This window comes from Triturus cristatus, chromosome 9, assembly GCF_964204655.1.
Source record: "Triturus cristatus chromosome 9, aTriCri1.1, whole genome shotgun sequence".
NCBI lineage: Eukaryota > Metazoa > Chordata > Amphibia > Caudata > Salamandridae > Triturus > Triturus cristatus.
This window is the reverse complement of record NC_140592.1, coordinates 981,496,317-981,518,952: the sequence shown is the minus strand read 5'-3', so window position 1 is coordinate 981,518,952 and position 22,636 is coordinate 981,496,317. Positions and strand designations below refer to the sequence as shown.

The 22,636-nt window shown below is 42.7% G+C and overlaps 1 protein-coding gene across 1 annotated transcript in view; it reads left to right on the top strand.

Moving 5' to 3' along the window:
* The first annotated feature begins 5,006 nt into the window (after window positions 1–5,006).
* LOC146799161 (uncharacterized) overlaps window positions 5,007–22,636 on the top strand; it is an 89,662-nt gene continuing 72,032 nt past the window's right edge. Inside the window, exon 1 of the mRNA XM_085628054.1 lies at window positions 5,007–5,046. The gene's annotated coding sequence lies outside the window, so the exon portion shown is untranslated. The remainder of the gene's footprint in view (window positions 5,047–22,636) is intronic.

Sequence of the window (22,636 nt, the reverse complement as noted above, 5' to 3'; positions counted from 1 at the left end):
AGGATAAATTGAAAATTAGTTGAAAAAAACAGCATTTTGTGTCAACGTTTTTACCTGTAACTTCGTCTAATTATGACAGCTCTTTGAAAGCAATATACCATTACATCCGCTGGACATTACTGGTTGTGGGGATATATAGGACTTGTAGGTTCACCAAGAACCCGACGAACCCAGAGCCAAAAACTGAGCAGCAACTTGCAATGGTTTTTTATTATGTACCGGGTATATAGTAATTATTCTGTAAAAATGTGTACATGGAAAAATCGGTATGAAAGACACCTATGTATTTCTGAAATGGGAACAAAATATAGAGTTTAGAAACAATAGATATTTGCACATTTCTGAAATTGGGAATACTCATACTAGCATGAGAATTATCAGTCATTTTTTAGAATGACTTATTTTTTACACAATATCTTTCATTTGGAAGGCAGAAATGTATCGAAAGTCAATAGATAATAACAGTTCCTTTACAAATCTGAATTACCCTAAGTCTCCCGATAAAAATGGTACCTCACTTGTGTGGGTAGGCATAGTGCCCGCGACAGGAAACGGCGCAAAACGCAACGTGGTCACAACTCAATATCGCAGTGAAAATTTACCCTTTTTTGGCAAAGTGCCTAGCTCTAGTTTTTGAACCCTAGCTCTGCGGGCACCTTGGGAAACCTAGCAAACCTATACATTTTTGAAAACTAGACACCCAGGGGAATCCAGGATGGGGTGACTTGACTGCCTCCCACCAGGGTCTGTTACCCAGAATCCCTTGCAAACCTAAAAAATTGTAAAAAAAAAAACATTTTCCCCACATTTCTGTGCTGGAAAGTTCCGGGATCTGCGTGGATCCACAAATTTCCACCCACCCCGCGTTCCCCAAAGTCTTACAAGAAAAACGGTACCTCACTTGTGTGGGTCGGCCTAGTGCCCGCGACAGGAAACGGCGCAAAACGCAATGTGGTCACACCTCAATTTCGCAGTGAAAAATGACCCTTTTTTGGCAAAATGTCTAGCTGTGGTTTTTGAACCCTAGCTCTGCGGGCACCTTGGGAAACCTAGCAAACCTATACATTTTTTAAAACTAGACACGCAGGGGAATCCAGGATGGGGTGACTTGACTGCCTCTCACCAGGGTATGTTACCCATAATCCCTTGCAAACCTAAAAAATTGTCCAAAAAAACACATTTTCCCCACATTTCTGTGGAGGAAAGTTCCAGAATCTGCGTGGATCCACAAATTTCCACCCACCACGCGTTCCCCAAAGTCTTATGAGAAAAACGGTACCTCACTTGTGTGGGTCGGCCTAGTGCCCGCGACAGGAAACGGCGCAAAACGCACCGTGGTCACACCTCAATTTCGCAGTGAAAAATTACCCTTTTTTGGCAAAATGTCTAGCTGTAGTTTTTGAACCCTAGCTCTGCGGGCACCTTAGGAAACCTGGCAAACCTATAAATTTTTGAAAACTAGACACCCAGGGGAATCCAGGATGGGGTGACTTGACTGCCTCCCACAAGGGTCTGTTACCCAGAATCCCTTGCAAACCTAAAAAATTGTAAAAAAAAAAACTTTTTCCCCACATTTCTGTGCTGGAAAGTTCCGGGATCTGCGTGGATCCACAAATTTCCACCCACCCCGCGTTCCCCAAAGTCTTACAAGAAAAACGGTAACTCACTTGTGTGGGTCGGCCTAGTGCCCGCGACAGGAAACGGCGCAAAACGCAATGTGGTCACACCTCAATTTCGCAGTGAAAAATGACCCTTTTTTGGCAAAATGTCTAGCTGTGGTTTTTGAACCCTAGCTCTGCGGGCACCTTGGGAAACCTAGCAAACCTATACATTTTTTAAAACTAGACACGCAGGGGAATCCAGGATGGGGTGACTTGACTGCCTCTCACCAGGGTATGTTACCCATAATCCCTTGCAAACCTAAAAAATTGTCCAAAAAAACACATTTTCCCCACATTTCTGTGGAGGAAAGTTCCAGAATCTGCGTGGATCCACAAATTTCCACCCACCACGCGTTCCCCAAAGTCTTATGAGAAAAACGGTACCTCACTTGTGTGGGTCATCCTAGTGCCCGCGACAGGAAACGGCGCAAAACGCAACGTGGTCACACCTCAATTTCGCAGTGAAAAATGACCCTTTTTTGGCAAAATGTCTAGCTGTAGTTTTTGAACCCTAGCTCTGCGGGCACCTTGGGAAACCTAGCAAACCTATACATTTTTGAAAACTAGACACCCAGCGGAATCCAGGATGGGGTGACTTGACTGCCTCCCACCAGGGTCTGTTACCCAGAATCCCTTGCAAACCTAATAAAATGTCCAAAAAACCACATTTTCACCACATTTCTGTGGTGGAAAGTTCCGGAATCTGCGTGGATCCACAAATTTCCACCCACCCCGCGTTCCCCGAAGTCTTACGAGAAAAACGGTACCTCACTTGTGTGGGTCGACCTAGTGCCCGCGACAGGAAACGGCGCAAAACGCAACGTGGTCACACCTCAATTTCGCAGTGAAAAATGACCCTTTTTTGGCAAAATGTCTAACTGTAGTTTTTGAACCCTAGCTCTGCGGGCACCTTGGGAAACCTAGCAAACCTATACATTTTTGAAAACTAGACACCCAGGGGAATCCAGGATGGGGTGACTTGACTGCCTCCCACCAGGGTCTGTTACCCAGAATCCCTTGCAAACTTAAAACATTGTCAAAAAAACCACATTTTCCCCACATTTCTGTGGTGGAAAGTTCCGGAATCTGCGTGGATCCACAAATTTCCACCCACCCCGCGTTCCCCAAAGTCTTACGAGAAAAATGGTACCTCACTTGTGTGGGTCGGCCTAGTGCCCGCGACAGGAAACGGCGCAAAAGGCAACGTGGTCACACCTCAATTTCGCAGTGAAAAATGACTGTAGTAATTGGGGGGGTGGGGTGGGGGCTATTTTCATTGCTAAAAAACTTCCCTGGTGTCTAGTGGGCAGATTGGGGGTTAATGCCCCCATCTGCTCCCCAGGGGGGGCAAAAAGACTACATTTTGCCAAACTTACATGGGGGGAGCAAAGGCCCTTGCCCAAGGGGCCGCTCCACCCTCCCTGGTGTCTAGTGGGTGTGTCCCTGCTTGGGGATTGCCCTCCTGTGGTGATCCACAAGAAGGGATCCACTGGGGAGGGGTACCATTGGAAAGGGGAGATTCTCCCCTTTCCACCGATACCTCTCCCGTCTTTGTACGTGCTCAGGGGGCTGAGATAGCCCCCTGAGCACGTAGAGAGTGAAACCTGAAATGAGCCTCTTGGCTCATTTCAGTTTCACTTTCACTGTAATGACGTCGGTGCGACGTGCGCGCCGATCGTCATTACAGTGAAAGGGGGGGGGCCTCGGGAGCTGGGGAAGCTCTTTCCAAGCTCCTGAGGCTATTTTGGTTGAAAGGGAATCCCTTTGGTGCCCGCACCAGAGGGATTCCGTAGGGAATGCCTCATGACGAGCTGGACTCGTCATGGGCACAGCGCGACTGTGCTCCATGACGAGTCCAGCTCGTCATAGGCACAGAAGGGGTTAAAAAAATGAGTCTGTTGCATCTGGTTGGACTGTGAAGGGTGTGTAGAAGAAGAAGCATTAAGCACCCTCTCTGTTAGCTTTGGAGAGAACAGCATTGACCTGTGCAGTGCTTTTGTCCTCAAGTTCACTTGCTGATTTGATCGACATCTCTTTGCTCTTGGTGATCATGATGGACTCAGTTAATGAAGGGTTTCCTAAAGAAAGCAACTTCTGATAGATGGACTTGTCAGAACAATGGCAGATAAACTGATCATGAATGAGCTGCTCAGCAAAGTTCTCAAATTGGCATTCCGCTGCAAGCTTTGTCAGAGTAGAGATGTATGTATCGACATCCTCTGTAGGTTTTGGTTCTATTTTGAAAAAGATGTCTTTCAAAATAACCAGACTGGGGGCTATATCAAATCTTTGATCTCACTTTCTTCAAAGCCTTTTTGCAAACGTCTAGTTCAACCTCGCCTTCGATTACTTCGATATCAGGCAGGTGTTTAAACGTTGAATTACCCTCAAAAGCCAAAGAGTGTAACAGTAGATATCTTTTCCTTTTGGGTCTAAACCTTGAAGCCCCAATCGCCCTAAGTAGGTTTCAAATGCATCATGCCACTCCATCCATTTAATAGGTGGGTCCCCTGGTGTCTCAAGAAAGGGTGGTGGAGGATTTACAGACTACATTACATATTCTGAAACACAATGCTGTAATGGAGTAGGAACACAAATACACCAAAGCAAAAAAAATAAGAAATGAATGTAACTCCTAATGTGTAAGAACAAACTTGCATAAACGTAATGAGACACAATTACGAACCAACTTGAAACAAAATGTCATATAAACTTGTGAAAATGCCTAAAGCGTAGATAATATGACAGTAGAATCCCAATGCAATTGTTACCAAACTAACCCAATTGCATAAGATGGCCGCCGGTTTTCCTCTCTATTTCTAAGGGAAATTAGCACCTCCACATATGCTCCAATGCTTGACCTTCCTTGACAACTATTCCAATTTCCTAAAATGGCTGCCGGTTTTTCGCTTTATTGCTAAGGGAAATGACCACCTCCACTGATGCTGCGATGCCTGAACTTCTTTCCCAAAGAGTTAAAAAGGCCCAGTACATGTTCCATTGTTTTTGCGGTTAATTGAGCTTGCCTATTGAGGTACGCTCCACTGACACATGCGCAGAGGGCTTACCTTGTCAAAATCAAAGAAATATTCTGCACCTCCACAGTAGTTCTGTTAACGGCCAGTATGCGTGCTGATGACAGGTATACACAGCATAGGCGCTCAGCGTTTACCGCAGGAGGCTGGCACGTCACACTGAAACAGGTTGCCCTCACTTCCTCCTTCTCAGCAGGGAACAAGAAGACTTTGTTGGACAATACTGTGCACTGCGCCTTGGCACAGTGAAGGGAGGCAGCGGTCGTCAGATGGAGACTCTCTCAGTGGCAGCCTGCGCTGAACGTGTATTTCCAAGCGAAGACGATCCTCGGATCCGACAGCAGGCACAGGTGAGTTATCTGGGTCTGGACTGTGATTGCACGGCAAGTTTGTGCTGGGGTTACACAAGTCTAGCTCGTGGCCAATGGAAATAAGTGGCCGACGACGATGTGTAGCCAAAACTATTTAATCAACAAGGTAGTAAGGTACCTCGGTGGCTTCAGGCGAAGACAACTCGATCAACAGCCACTCTCTGGAACACGGCATAGGGGTTAAAGAGACAAACACTATACAACCACCTTCTCAATCCACGGCCACCCTACCAGTGACAATTAAGGGGGCAGTCGAATCCAAGGAGCCCACAAATCTCCTAGAAGCTGGAAGGTATTTAATCCACTCTCGGAGGAGGATATCTCTGCTCTGTTGGTTCTTTCCACTAAACCAACACATCAACAATAATCATCAATCGGTCTTCAGAAAAGGATGCAGCATAGAAACAGCTATTCCGAACACAGTAGATGATCTATTCGAATCCCTGGAAACTAGGGGTGAGCGAAGAATTCTGCTCCACTGGCGAAGTTCACAGGGTTTTGTCCTCGCAGAGCGTGGAGTTCTACTACAATCCGCTATGTGACAAGGAGCAGAGTTTTTTCTCTTGCATTGCTCGCCAACTTAGCACTGGCAAGCTGCGTGAGAGAAATCTTGCGGTAGACCTCCTCCTTGTGTGATTTCTCAACGCAGGCAGTCGCAACAAGTGGTGACCCCTCACGTTGAGAAATCTGCGCTTCTGTTGAGGAAGTTGTCACTCAAGTAGAATATCTACTCGAGCAGCACAAAGAATCGGCTCCCACTGGCACAATGTGTAGTACAGTTTGTGGTGATTTTACAGCATGGTACAAACTCCAGATGCTAAAAATCAGTATGAGCAGCATGACTTACCACACACTGCCGCTCACGGAACTCCATTGAGCGCGTCAGAATATATTTGGCACTTCGCAGAGTTCCAGAGATCCTACTGGATACAGACCGACGCTGCCTGCTTCTAGACCTGTCGGCGGCCTTTGACACAGTCAACCACAAGCTCCTCTTGGCATACCTCCAAAAAAGGAGCAGCATAGATGGGGTGGTCCTATGCTGGTTCACATAATTCCTACAAGACCGCTCCCAACAAATAAAAAATAAACAATCTGACCTCCGATAAAACAGAAATTACCCAGGGGCATAGCCCAAGGCTCTGTCCTTTTGCATACACTATTCAATGTCTACATGGAACCCCTCATCATCTTTCTTAACCAAGCAAACATCTCCTTCTATCTATACGCAGATGACACCCAGCTCTACATGGAAATCACCTCACTAGATGACATACACCGGTTACATGTCACCCTCAAAGAAGTCCAACACTAGCTACCTCACAACCACCTAAAACTCAAGCAAGATAAGACTGAAATTCTTCTTATATCCAAGACAGAGCAGTCCTACCAGATGCAAGAATGGCTAAACTCCATAGACACTCTCAACTGCAAGCTAACCCTAGCTGACTCCGCAAAATCTCTAGCAATCTCACTGGTCCACAAACTTATCAAGAAAGATCACATAAATAGTGCAAGGAATGCCTTCTACAACCTGAAACTTCGGAGCAAAATCAAATACTACCAACTACTGAATGATCTTGTATATGCCACGCAAGCTGGTTTTGTCTAGATTAGATGGATATGCCACATTCATAGGCACTGCAAAATCCCACCTTGCTCTCCTTAGAACCACTCTCAATGCAGCTGTCAGTATGGTCACAGGAATCATAAAATGTAACCACATCAACCCTGCTCTGAAAAAAACTGAACAGCTTCCAATTGAAGCTCGCTGCAGCTTCAGAACTGCTTGTCTCCCTCACAAAGCCCTTCACACTGGGAAACCAGCTTACATTTACCAAAATTCAAAAAGGCAGGTCAATTAAGAATCTTAAGGAGCTCTAACACCCTAGTCCTAATTCCACCAAAAGCCCAAAAAACAAAAATATCAATGATTTTGGTAATGTGAGGTGACTTGTCTAAGACAGAAACTACTATGGTGTAATGGTTAAAAAAATCATGTAACGCAGCACCAGTAGGTGTAATCCTTCACATGTGTGCAGACATGTGAATTTTTAGAATTTACAAAGGTTTCCAAAAGTACTCATGGAAAGGTTTGTGAATTCCAAATCTCATGGAACAGCCTCATGGATAGCCTCAAGTGTGATAGTGTGCCTTTCAAAACTGTATAACACAACATGCATTTAATGGCTGTTAATCACGCTTGCACATCTGAAAATCCTTTTGCTAATGTAGATGCACTTTTAATTTTTTTTTTAAACCTCTATGGGGAAACATTTTTCTTTGTGACAAATCTGCTTCAACTATGCATCAGTAATGTTTTGGAGTTGGTCTATTCCCATCTCCCACTAGAAGTGTAAACACTTCTGAAATTGACAGGAGTAAATCCTTAACTGATTTCAAAGTGGGAATGGTTCTTGAAGAACTTTGAGAAACTTACAAGTTTGTGTGCATGCAGACTTTTCAGGTCATTTGAACGGAACGTCAACTGTCTGTCATTAGGAGAAGATGTACTCATGCCTAATGTTGCAACATACTGGGATAATACCACACATAAGTAAATCCCTTTTTGAGCGCATTTTGTGAAATTCAAAAGAGATGCTCACAAATCAAGCAACTTGGGCATGATAGATGACAACAGCTCTCTCTGTGTTTCACTATTGTTTAAAATACAGAGTGGTTAGTGGCATACCATATTATGTCAGACACTACTAGGCCCCGCAACCTCTAGTTAGTACTCAAAAACACAAAGGCAGTTCTTCAGTTAGTAGCCAAGGATGTGTCCAGATAGGCTCCCACTCTCAATATCAAACTACACATTAATGTGAACTACCTCAACAGTATTGGACTAATGTGAGTTGTATTCATTACAGACAAAATGAAAAAAAGGCTTTCATCCTTCCCAATCCTATTCCCTCTGACTCATCCCAAACCTCTGACTACTATCAACTTTCCAAATATCCTTCTCAATCTTTCACCCCTCCTTTTTAGCAATGCCACCCAACTAACAAGCACACACGACCATTACTTACAATAACAACTCAATACTTCCCCTCTTCAAATCCATCCTATAATTATATCCCTACCACAAACTCTACTAAGAACACACAAAATCAAGAGCATAATCATAACTCAACTAATGCACAAGAACAAAACAAAACAATTGTACTAACCTACCTACTAGTATTCCTGGGTTCCAGAGTAGCATGCTATTCACCGAAAAAGTGATTAAATACCTCACCAGTATTCATAAGCGCCATATTAATGCATTTACAATTACAATTACAATCGTTAAACGTACAAACATTACTCACTTTGTCAGTAAGGCCCAAGATTCCACCCTCCACACATTTGTCTTGGATGTAGAATGAATTCTTGTTGAAACTGACCGTACTTTCTGAAAGATAAGCCCATTTTACATGTGACTCACAGAGTAGACTAGTTTCATTTCTGTTGATATGTTTTTTCATTTGTCACACGTCCTCTTCGTGTGACTGGGCAATTTATATCTTTCTCCACACAGAGGGACTCTCTTGAAAATTGATTGTTGATGTCTACTGTGGCATTCTGCTGCCTTAAATGTCATGCTTGAGTACGACATCTGAGGGAAAGAAAGATAATTGCGATCCTGTTTTCAAAGCAATGTCTCCAAGACAAGATCAGCCCTAGCTGAGAACTTTGGATAAAACGTGAAGTTGAAGGAGAAAAAAAGGGTTGGTGTTTAGAAGCTAAATCAAGCCACAGCCTGCACCGCTTTGAAAAGGTTTACAATATGCTTTAGACCTAACTTTCTTTATTTAGAAAAAAGTAGATGCTAAACACATTTGATTGCTAGCGGAAACAGGTCCAATGAAATGACGAGTCGTTTGCTTTCCAGGCGCGGCCAGTACAGGTAAGAGTGTTGCGGTGGTGGGGCAGACAGGGGGGAAGTCGACAGGTGACGGAATAGGGAAAATAAAATAACAAAATAAATAAAACCACTTAGTGTGCGCTCACCGCATCGTTAGTCGGCGATGAGGCAAGAGCAAGGTTTCCGTTTTTCTCTTTTCCATCGTCTGTTGACTTTTCTCCCCTGCCCTGTCCCACACCAATCCAGTACCACTGTTCTTACCTGTACCAGCCATGCCTGTTGCTTTCACTCTTTATTATCAATAACAACGTTTTTGGTATGACCCCTTAGTGCTAGTAGCGGGAAGATGTGTATTCTAATGATTGATTTGTGAACCGAACGGCACTGATCTGAACCCTGATAGATGGGCAAGGGCACTTAAACTTCCCAGACAATGATGCACCCCTCCTTACTTTGCGGTAACAGATGAAACAAGCCTGTGATGGTGTAAAACGGTTGCAGCTTCTTTTTTCACATCTTGACTTAAGAAGACACACAGCTTAGGTAAAACAGGCATCATGTTATCATTGCCCCTAATTCCCCTGTAGCTCAAGTCCAGTAGTGCTTAGTCGTTAACATCACCTTGTGACAGAGCCCTGAGTAAATGCCCCTTACCAGCCAGGGTCTAAAAACTCTCCAGCTCCTTCTGAGCTACACCTTGTTGTGGGTGGCCCTCATGCCTGACCCGAGATGCAAGTGCCATGACCACCATCTCCTGACTCCATGCTGACATATAGCCTGCTCCCCTGAGAATCTCCACCATTGACTATTATACTCCTTCTGCAGTCCCTTTGTGCTGTCCCCGCTTTCTGTTGTTATAGGTGTGGGTGGGTGGGCCAACGGGGAAGGCACACACCACTTGGGGGCCCTCATGCCATATTATCCTTGGGGTGAACCGATGGGGACCCCTTCCGATTGGTCACTTCAAACCAAGCTGACAAATATGGTGCCCAGTGTTTTCCCAGGCCCAGCTGTCACCTGCTCTCATTTCTGCATCCCTGTAGGGGTTTGTCGCAAGCCCCTCACTGGTCCGGCTGCGCCTCTCCAGCCTGCATGTTTTATGGCAACATTGGGTTGCTTTTTTCAAATACAGTGTGTGGGTTTGATGTAATTATTCCCATTGGATATAGAAATCCAAGTGAGTTTGTTAGACAACCAAACAGATGACTGACGGACACATGAGCTAATTAACTTCAAATCTATAATTTAAGAGAGATCGTTTAGAAAAGAAGATAGAAAAGGAGGTGTCAGACTGCAGAGGATGAGTGGATAGGACCTTGTCGATGAGAGATTGTTTGTCGGGAAGTCAAACACCAAAATATTGTGGTACAATATATTGCAGTAAAAATATCATAATGCAAAATAATCACATCCAATACTAAAAACAGATAAGTATGCAGGAGTAAGCGCAAAAACAAAATCTCTAGGCAACAAATGAATAGTATTTACATTTTAAAATAAAACATCAGTTTCCATATATAATTTGAATGCATAAGTCTAAAAATTATTTTGTATAAATTCCCTACAATTAAATGTAAATTAACATTTATATATCCATTAAAAAATTGTCTAGCTTTTTGCCATGCAAACTGCAGTTGCAGTTTCTTAATGAGAGCAGGGAGCGACACCCCCCCCCCCCATCCGCCATGCTAAATGTGAAAAATAAATTGACAATGAAATGATTTCATTGTCACTTTACTTTTCACTATGGAGCCCCACAGCTGTCAGCCTGCCCCCAAGCCAGGAGAAATGGGGGCGTGTCCTCTGCTCTGCTAATTGGCAACACAGGACCGGAGCAGTGGCTTTACTGGATGATCAAAAAGTGCGCTGGTTGTCTTGCACCAGCCAAAGTGACATGCACACTTTTAAGCAGTCCACCCAGCTGTCTTAGGGCCTGATTATGAGTTTGGTGGGTCTACAGTGGACTGTGCAACACGCTATCCATTTTACGACCATCGAACCCACGGTGCAACCGTCTGCCAGATCAAGAGTTTATTCCAGGTCTGGCGGGCTGTCCTGCGGTGGTCTAACTGCGGTGGTCTGTTAGGCTCATAGAAGAGCCTACAATGCAGACCACCACTCTCAGAGCACCGCCTTCACCTTTCTGTACGGTGTGGCATAGATGCCACACCATGCAGGAACTGTGGGTACAAATCAAGCGGGCCACTGCATGTGCCCCCTGCATGCACCCCCTTGGCCCTGAGGCATCAGAGGCCCCTATCTGGGCCCCCTTAGTTGCTTCACTGCCACTCTTTTCATGGCGGGCTCACAACCATGAAAAGGGTGGTGATGGGGCCACTCTGAAGATGCTTGTCTGTGTCGCCTTGGCACTGCTAGCATATTTCTGCCTGTAAATGCTGCGTGAACGTCATGGGATCACATCGGTGTTGTAGAGGCAAGACCACCGCAGTCCAAATACTGGGGGCGGCCCCACAGCTTGGCAGTTATCATATGGCCACCAAGGGTTCGGCAGACCTATGGACCGCCAAATTCGTAATCAAACCCTAAGACAGCTAAGTGGAAAACAAGCACAGGCCTCCTGGGCCTGAAGGAGCATCTAGCCTGTCCATCTGGTCCATCAAATTCTGGTGCTGCTCTCATGCTGGTTAACAGCATGAGAGCAGCATTGGATTGTTTAGGAAAGTTAGGTCTTCAACTTGTGGTCGGAGGCAGAGATTACAGAGGATGTAGTCCGGGTAAGTAACATTTGTTTTATTTGTATTGTTACTGTAATGAATGTCAGTGATTTATTTTTTATTGTTGTGCATGTTTGATTTATTTATGTTGTTGAGAAGCGGTGGAGCACTTCACTCACCGCCCCACTTTCAAAGGATATCAGCCGCCCCTGACAAACAGTAACATTTTAATTTACATTTGCAATTATACGTATTATATTAAAATTAATAAGTATATAACATTGTACAATCTAATTTTACAAAATATAATGCTAAACATAAAGCATAACACAATGGTTTATAATTATAATGTAAAATATTAGAAAGTATTTTCTCTATAAATAAAGATATTTATTAAACTTATATAGTAATATCTATACACATAAAACTAACTAAATTAAAAAATGGATTTTTAGATTTAAATTCAAATACATTATTTATTAAACATGTAAGTATTTCTACACAAAATATTATTATTATAAAATTATAAGAATTTACATCTCCAATCCTCCAATTCTCATAAAAACGTTTGAAATACTTTAAATATAATTAATGAGAATGGAATGTCACTTCATCAAAAACATATAGATATATATATATCTATATATCTATATAGTTATAGTTAGAACCATGTTTCCATAGGAAAAGCATTTTTTGATGTGCTTATAACTTTAGCGTTATTTGATGAATCTTTACGAAATTTGCCACTGACACATCAGGGGCGGAGGTGTGTGTGTCGAGGTTCCTGCAGCAGTCATCTAGGACAGACTCTGTGGCAGCAATGGCAAGATGAGGTTCTGCAGGGCATGGAAGATCCCAGCTACATCTCGCTGGTGTACATCCGTGGCAGCCATCCTTCCAGCCTGCATCCGCTCCATGTTCTCCATTGTCCTCCGCATGTGTCCCAACTCCCGGCTGACATCGCTGGAACCTGTCTGACTAGATAGTTCTTGTATCCGAGTAATGGCTCCAGCGAGCCCAGCCAAGGAGTGTTGTAGAGCATGGTATGGACTGTGGGTGTCCGTTAGGGACTGTAAGTGGTCCCTGATGGGACTCATACACCCACATATGGCATAAAGTTTGGCTGCCATGAGGTCGAAACTCACCCGCACCTGTTCAGCCAGCCCCCTCTGGCAGTCTAACACATGGCGTTGGAATGCCAGGTGTTTTTCCGCGAGGTGCTGGGAGCCAGCCGTGGTGGTGGGTGCATCCTGCTGTGTGGTCTGTGCAGGGGGTGGGGTCACCTCAGTGCAGCTGGGCTGCACTGCTCCTAGGGGTGGGTGCAGAGGCTGTCCACGAGCCGTTTGAGGGTGTCAGAGCAAATGGCCAGGGGGTCCTCTTCATCATCATTGCTGAAGAGATGTCTGGTCTACTCTGCAGGAGGTGTTGATTGTCCCTCTGCAATGTAAAGGGGAGATGCAGGTTTACAGTGTGTTCCATTTATGTGAAAACATTGTACATGTTTACATACAGGCTGCATGACAATGTACATTGTGACTGTTTTAGAGGAGCTGGCTATTTGATGGGAGACAGTGGACATTTTGACTACATGACAAATGTGAGGTTGTACTTGTACATTATCTTCTCACAGTTTCCTGCTATTCCAGATGTAAATGGCCAGTTCCTACACACAAGCGGCACCAGTTGTGTCCTCTGTTCTGTAGTGAAAGTGTTGCACCTTGTACCACATTGTCATCAATGTTGATGAGCTGTGATTGCTATGTGTGTCTGCTGCATTGTGGGAGAGTCGCCCCTGCAGCTCAGATTTTGCTAGCCCTTATCCCTTGAGGCAGTGTGCCTTTGACTTGTGTGCTTTTACGGTGCAGAGATGTTGGTGACTTGGGTCGTTTGTGGTCTTAGACGCTTTTTGTACTCTTGTGCATTGTTTGTCTGCAGATGTATGGTTGATGTCAGGGGTTGTATGTGCATGTGGATGTGTCAGAGTGTGACCTGCTCCTTTGAGGATGTGATCCACACTGGGCCACCTCAGTGTTGTGCACCATGTCATGTATTTTGACTGCAGCCATGCTATTGGTCATGCAGTGTCACTTGCACTATCAGTGTGGCTCACAAAGCCGCTGCTTTGCTGGATTCAGCACAAGTGCATGGGTGGGTTGTGAGATTGGTGATAGGGAGGGGGGCCCCTTTGTGCACTTAGTGGATGGGGGCCTACTTACTTTTTCTATGTGTGCTGCTGTGTGCCAAGGGTCTCAGGGACATGTTCCACAATCATTGTGGGTGTGCAGTCTGCTGGGTCTGGTGGCTCAGTGGACTAATGCATCCTTTGCAGGGGGCTGTGTTCGACCTTATGGTCACAGGTTCAAATCCTGGTGGGTCCACTCAACCTTTCTTCCATCTGAGGTCGATAAAATGAGTAGGGTAACAATGAACATCTGTTATTCAGTGCCAAGAGACCTCTGGGTGAACGTGCCCTTTACAAATACACACGTTATGTTATGTTATGTTAGTGTGCTACACATGATTGTGCATGTCTGCCATTGTGCACATCTCCCCCAATACCCAAGTCCCTGGTCGTTATTCACCCTGTTGCTGTTGGGTCAGGTCTCCCAACTCCTTGCACCGTCTCCACACTGATGACTGTGGCCACCATTTCCTCCAGCTCATCCAGCTCCTCCTGTGGTGCAGGACTCCCACCTCCAGTCGCCGTTGCTACCTACATGTTGGCAGCGACTTTCTGCTTGGTTTGGCTTTTCACTTCATGCCAGCGCCTGTTGACCTCCTCCATTAACGTCATCGACACTCCGACTGCATTCAAGTTGTTCATGAAGGACTGCCATATTTCCGTTTGTGTTGCCAATGACACGTTGGAGGTGATGAACAGTTGTTGGTAGTGTTCTATCACCTCCGTAACGATGATCCTGTTTTCCTGCGGACTTAACCGTGTCTTCCTCGTCCTCTTCTCCTTGGCCCCGAGGTTTCTTGCTGGTCATCTGTGGGGCTTGTGGGGTTCGCGTTGTCCTCTGCACTCGGTCCGGGTGCATCCATGGTGCTATGCAGTTTATTTATTTTTGCTTTTTTTTTGGTTCTGCTTCTATAGTGCATTTTCCCACATGACGAGTGGGAATTGCAGGCCTGTCGCTGGCTATCACTGTTTTTTGTATCACGATTAGCCACATCGCAACTTTTTTCGCTTTTGTATTTCGTGTTTTTCCGGCGTCACGTTGATTTTAACGCGGTCATTTGGCGCTTTATCGTGAGACTATCGCATAGTGCCTCCGGGTTGAGAATACAATGTTAACATGATGATATTTTGTCGCGATAGACTGTGATGTGCAAAGTTGAGTTAAGCTAATTTTGTTATAATTATCACACGTTCTTGAGAATATCCCCCGAAATTGGCAAACTTTGCATTTTGTCCAGTTTGCAAACTGTGCTGAGTTTACCTGCTTTGCTCAAGTTTTGATTTACACTACTAAGTCCGTGAAGGTCAAGGAGATTGGTAAGATTTGTAAAAGTGGGAAGCTGCAGAGAAAAAGCAACAACTTTCCACAACTTGATATTGCCCCGCCAATAAGAAGAAAATGAAGGCCAGAGGAGTAGTTTGTTTCCCTTCAGTTTAATCTTGGGCAGGAGTAGACAGGAATATTAAACATCAGTAGACAATTTTGAAAATCTTCAAATCTACCATTGCTTGCATGATCTTTATTTATATTTCAACCCAAAGAAGGTAGCATCATTTTATTCTTCAGGTTGAAAACGGTGAACTATTATAACCGACACATCTGGGTTACAACCCTCAGACATAATGTATAGCCAACAAAATTGCACTGGAATGGCTGTAATGAGTTAGTAAAGAAGTAAACACTAAAGCCACTCATAAAACACAGCAGCTTCCAAAAATAGTAGAAGACTTTGAAAACACTCCAATAAAACCTATGTCGCACATTAGTTAAGTACTTTGAGTTGTAAATTCATCTTGAATGAGGCTGGAAAAAAATGTGCCTCTTAAGAAAATAACGAGTTTCATAAAGTTTTTGGGTAATCATTTAAACTGGGCAGTCACTGAAGGCTGCTGCTATTAATCCTGCTACAATCATCACTGTTTATGCCTAATTAGCTAAGAAATATAAAACAGAGAATACCTTGGACAGAGTATTTGAAGCTGGATGGAAAACAGGCCAAGTGCTTCTAATTTGAATTGATTGTTGTTATTCAGAAAAAAGACGGCACACCATACGAATTACACAAGACAAAAATGTAAAATGGAGTAAAATGGACAGCTATCCCATGTAGTAGAGTGTATTTACTAATCCACATAGCCCCATGGAACTCTGGCTCAACATATTTCACCCCAGGAATCAAGGGGTTAATCCTACGGTGAAAACCCTGGGCCTCATTTACAAGCCCATTGCGCCGCTAGTGCGTCACCTTTTTAGACGCACCAGCGGCGCAATTGGCTTGCCCATGTTTACATGGCTACTAAAGTAAGTACTGCATGAATGGCCTTGTAAATATGGGCCCATTTTACAGATTACTGTGGGTGAAAGGGGCGTTCTATGGGTGTTGCTGTGGATGTCGCCAAGCAACATCCATGGAACATGACACATTCCGAGATTTACAACTTTTTTGTAAAGCTGGGAATGTGTCAGAATCCTACGCCTCAAAAAGGGAGGCGTAGGAGTGGTGCTACAAGGAGAAATACTTTTATTTTCCATGTTTTTCCTCTTTCTGTGCGTGCTGCATTCTACAGCATGCATATAAATATGAAAATGCCATCATTTATTGTTTTTGTGCTGGAAGGTGTTTCTTCCAGCACTAAAATATTCAGTCCGCAACGCAGGCACCCCTGCAGCATAGCACAATGGTGTCTGCATTTACGCACAGCTGCTGTTTGTGCGCCATGCAGGGGAGATGGACAGTAATGCGCCATATCTTGTAGATACAGCACATTCGTGCCCTTTTATTTTGACACATGGCAGCGCAGCCCGAAGCCTTGCTGTGCTGCCGTGAGTCAAAATATAGTAAATTATGCCCCCTGTTTAAAGGGTTCCAGAGGTGCCAAGAGATGTGGTGATTATCAAAGGGAATGCATCTTATATGATTCTCTCTGATAACATAACGTTTCCATCAATGAATATCATTAGTACATTTTATATTGCTTTGATTTTTGTCTGTACAAAGGAGGAAGAGTTTTGAGGGTTGTGCAATAGAAAAATATATTAAAGTAAAATAGTGCTTCTGAAATGCAGCTTTGGAACAAAAGATCACTGAAAAAGAGTACCTTTAAGTATGCCCATCGGGCATTGCAGTGCCGGCCAGAAGAGGATGAAGCATGACACCCATTGGGGGGTGTGAGAGCCCTAGTTCCAAAAGGAGCAGACTCCTGTTCTATTCTTAGGATACTGAACCAGTGCAAGACCGGAGAGAAAAGGAGGAACTTATATATACAAAACTATCCTCCCTGCGTCGCAGACCCAACTTCACACTAGCTCATTCACACATGCAGTCATTGGTGGGGCCCATAACACCAACACTCACACATCTCCACTCACGAGTCTGCACACAGGAGGGATGATGATATCGCGCTGGACATGTGGGGGAGTACCTTATAACCTATAGGGAAGAAAACTTATTTGACAGAATATACATTAACATTCACCACCTATAGATTCCTAATCTCAAATATCAAGGCACTCCATCCACTTGGTCGACGGACCAATTAGTTGGATTGGTTGATGGTGATTTAGAACCAGCTAAAACACATTTTAAGACTCAGAATCCTTTATTCTCTTTAATGATAACACAAACTCATAATTTCTGTTAATCAATATTTGTTTATCTAAATTTTTCTTGCAATTAATATTAGCATTTGTCAATCAAAAGTTTTAGAATTTCTAGATCAATTTATTCAAATCGCAGGTCATTATATTTACCTATTCTTGCTATCTGGATTTTCACTAATTCATTGGCTCTGCATAGTCATTTAACCGTTATATTGTCCAAATAAAGCAGGCCAAAGCTCAAAGTCCAAAAGTTCTTTGCTCAGCACGTTACAGTCCCAAAGATATCCATAGGACCAGAAATTGTGCAAGCATCTGTCATCGCCAGCATAGACGTCAGGAAATCGGAACAAGCTAGGAAAAAGCCAGCAACAACAGCATCGACCAGCATCAAACACATCGAACGCATCCCCTATTCTACTACTCTTTTTATAATAAATTTCGGAATAACATAGAACATTTTTAGGCGGAGAAAGTCTTGTGATTGGCTGATCGAAAACATCCGATTTTACTTATTAAAGTTCTCATGGATTTTGCTGTTTCACTTCCATCGATGACATAGTCCTTATGTTACAATGTTTTTAGTTTTGCTTGTATGATCCAATTGTTCATTTTAAACCAGTTTTTACTGTTCGGGGGTGCTTGGGTATTCAGGAAGTTCACGGAGCCATCCGAGTCTGCGCAGTAGGTGTCGCGCTCACGAGACGATGGCCACTTCTGAACTCGATTTTCGACTCCATTTTGTGGTCGGCCCAAATGCTAACTTAAGCGAAACAAACACAAAAGAATAATTAATACAAAGCAATGCTGATTCTAATGTTATACCCTCATTAATCCCTTTATGTATTAGTATTTTCCTAGCATATAGCGACATTTAAAGCGATAATATTTACCTTTAGGATCCAATCAGGAATGCAAACATCACGTAAGCAACATAAATCATGCGATATCTCATTACCACATTTACTACTATTAATATGCGTACGTAGTTTAGTTGAGTTATTTTGCCATGCAAATAGCAATTTCCCACGTGTAATTTGTGTATGCAAAAGGTTGATTTAGAATAGCACACCACACCGTTAGTAAAATTATAATCAGTAAGTTATATAGTTAGTCTTTACATGCAAAATAGAGAGGGTATACAAAATTTTGTTCTAGCTGCTCCATCAATCCCCCCTTTGGTGATTTTTAACATCACCACATTACCTTTGAATATGGAAAAATGTTGTACATGGAAATAAATTCAGTTCTCTTAATATTTTGTTAGATCACATTACTGTTTCACCTGTGTCTTCTTCTCTTGTTTTTCTATACATATTCTCTTTCCACTCTTCTAATTCTACTTCTTCAAATTCTCTTTCTTTCCTTTCTTTCTCTCTTTTCTTTACAGTTTCTCTTTTTATGTTATTTCGTAATTTTCTTCTTTTGCTACGTAGACATCCTAATCTTAGAATTAATACTAAAATAATCACACAAGTTACTGGAAATAGAATTTTACCAATAAAGGTACTACCTAGTTTTAGTATAAAGTCCTTAATAATAGAAAACCTTTTGCCAATCTTTTCCCAAATACCTTCAGCCTCCAGTGGAACAATCTCCTCATGCAAATCAGTTATATTCTTAATATACGTCTTTAAATCTTGAGTTTCGTCAGGAATGTAAGTACAGCAATGTTGAACTTTCAGAATTCCACAGACTCCACCCTCTTTTGCCAAAATTATATCAAGGGAAAGTCGATTTTGCATTACCATGGCTCGCATGGCAACCATTTCAGTATATACCAATAAGAATCCTCCAGCGGTGCTTGTTGTCAAGGGATCCAGTACTGGTCATAGTTTTCTAATTTTATGTGCATTCAGAGATATTCCCACTGCTGGTATCAACGCTCCAAAAATGTCTCCTACAATTTCTGACCAAGATTCTCTTCTCCTACGTGTTAGTTGTCTACCTATCTCATGTGCACCATCTTTTCCTCTTCCCACATGAAATATCTTTGGGAAAACCAGGCCTAGATAACATGTGCCATACCAGTGATCTGGCAATCGATAATATGCTTTGTTCCCGCAGATAAAATATAATCCAGGAAAAACCGGATCATTTCCTCCTTTAAATCCCCATCCATCCATGATTCTATAAGTATCATGGCAATCACTTGTGCCTACAAAGTAATTATCATATGCAGTTTGATTCCTTCTAATACACAACTTCCCTTTCTGAGGCCAATCGAAAGCCATTGTTGGACTAGCTTCGACTTTCAAATGTTTTTCTCTTTCAACATCCCAGACTGTCTTTTCTTCTTTTTCCTCAGGTACTTCCTTTTGCATTTTCAATCTCCTTTCTTCTACCATATCTAAGAAAGTTTTCTCCTTCTTTAAACTACAAGTTTGATTGTTTCTAAATATTGACTCTAATGTTAATTCTTTAGTTTCTAAGAAAAATTCACCTAACATTTTAGCAGGTTTTACTTTATTCAGCTTGTTAACTACAGGTATTTGTGAGAATATGTTAGCTACATCTGAAAAATAATATTCTAGTCTCTCTATTTTGTAAAACAAACTTGCTAATACTCTACAGGTTATTCCAAATGTCACAGGGAGGTGATGATATGTCATTCCCTCAGATACTGATGCAGGCAACTTCATGCAGATGTAATAATCCCTCACGTCCATCGTCTTCACATATTCGTATAGTAATTTTGAAAAAACATTGTTAGAAAAATAAGCTATCTTTATGTAAATAATTTCTATCTATTTTAGTCGAATAAATCTTTTGAATCTTTTCTACATTATTCTTATTTTCGCTATGTCCTTCTATTGTTTCTAATGTAACCTTAAATGTAACCATTAAAGCTAACGCACTCCACGGAAGCATTAGTAATCCTGTACAACAACAACACATTTTGAACCATCTTCTAAGGAACACACATTTAGATTTTCTACTTTCTGTGTTTGCCATTTCGAAAAATGATCAGCGTCTTTTGACTTAGCCTCTTCTACTTCACAACTAGTTTTGTCTAACCCAAGGCTCTAAGCACCTACTTGGTTCTTTCAGATAATCTGGCACATGCATCAACAAAGACTTTTGCGATTCTTGAGTTGCGACTTTTAAGGAATCGCAATTAAGGAATTGCAAAAGCCTATGCATGTAGGAATCGCTATAAAAATAGCGATTCCTACAATTTCCTTAATTGCGACTCGCAAATTGCGAGTCGCAATTAAGGAATGCCGTCCCAATCATTCCTATGGGCCTCCAGGCCCATAGGAATGAATTGGAGATTGCATGAGCAAATTGCGAGTACCAGTAGGTACTCGCAAATTGCTCATGCAATTTCAAGGGTGCAAGGGTGTCAAAATGACACCCTATTGCACCCCTGAAATTGATCTGTGCACATATGTTGCACACACACATGCTCTAAGGGCATGTGTGTGCGCAACATGAAACTTTGAAAAATGCACAAAAGTGCATTTTTCAAAGTTTTTGCAAATTACCATGAAGTTCAACTTCATGGTAATTTGCTCCCCCTATTAGCGAAATCGCTAATTTTTTTACTTTAATGCATTGCATTTAAGGAATCTCAATTTGGGATTCCTTAAATGCAATCGCAATTTAAGGAATCTTTTAGAGATTCCTTAAATTGCAATTTTTGCATTTGGGATGATGCATCCCAAATGCAAAAATACCGGTCGCAAAGGGGCAGATTCTGCTAATCTGCCCGTTTGCGACCAGTTTTCTCGTTGATGCATGTGGCCCAATGTCTTTTCCGGTAAATTATTGTTTCTTCCTTTAGAACACTTTTGGTCTCTTCAGTTTGGCATTTGATTGTCTTTCACTTTTCTTTCACAATCTTGATGCAGAATTTCCTGAATATCCGTCTCTTCTCCGATGTCGGACAAGATAACTCTCAGGATTTCCGATTCTTCGTCTTCCTCAAACACTTCTGGTACAGTCACCTCTAGATTCCCTTGACTTCTGCCTCTTCTTTTACTTCAGGCAGCGCCACATATGACCATTCTGGTGACTTATACTTCTGGTTAGGTTTTCTCGTTCTCTTACTTTCTTCTGCTGGTGTTTGTGCCACGTCTTTTGATTTCTCTTGGCTAGACACTTCATTCACCTGTTCAGCTCTAGATGAATTTACTAGTGTCAATCTGTATCTTAATCTCTTTATCTTGTTTGGCCAAATTTTATCTCCTGCAGGCTTTTTTAACTTACTTTCTTTTTCATTTCTCTCAGTTCTCCATGCTCTTTTTCTCAAGACTCGACCTTCTGGTTCTTCTTCATCACTGTCCTCCGATTCAGTTCCAACTTGACCTTTACTTTCAGTAGTCTTCCTTTCCACCACTTCCTTTTTCTTACCTACTTCTGTCCCTCCTCGTGGTTCTTCCACACAATCCTGCTGACTAACTGTCCCTTCTTCTACCTGGATGTATGGTTTCCCTACAACTCCTCGGGGGTCTTCCGCAAAAATCTTTCCCTTACTCTGTGTATCTGGTACCTTACCATCTAATTTTGTTTTTTCAGGTGGAATTTCTCTTGAATTTTCATTCGGGACTTCTTTATCAAGAATTTCTTTGACAGTCTCTTCACTGTTTTTATTTACATTCTTGTGTGCTTGTACTGGTTCAGTGTCTGATCTGAGCTGGTGTCAGAAATCTTCAATTTTCTTCTTAAAGGAAGATTCTCTGGTGCAATAACTGGACTTGGTTCTAACTCCCCCCTTTCAGCAGTTTGTCTTGTTCTTATTTCTTCAGTATCTGATTCAAAACTTGTATCTGATTCTTCAAATTATTCTCCTTGCTTGTTGTCCACTGGATTTGGAATTTGCAAGGTGTGACTAGCATGAATCCAGTTCTTTACTCCTGCACATTTTACAGCTGTTGTCGTGGTCAGAATCACCTGACGTGGTTTTCCCCAACGTGGGACCAAACAGTTTTGTCTTCTGTGCACTTTTATTCTCACCCAGTCACCTGGGCTCAGATCATGAGCTGGCTTCTTTTCAAGAGTGGTGGCATCCGATCTAACCTGATGGAACACAGAATGAACGGAATCAGCCAACCCCTTGCAATAATCCAACACCAAGTCATCAGATATAGGCAATAGCTTGTTGACTGGTATGAAAACATGTTGTATTGCTCTTCCCATGACGATTTCATGGGGACTCAAGCCTGTATTCCTATCTGGAATAGATCTAATAGTCATGAGAACTAGAGGCAAGACATCTGGCCATTTCAAACCTGTGGCTAAACACATTTTTCCCAGTCTGT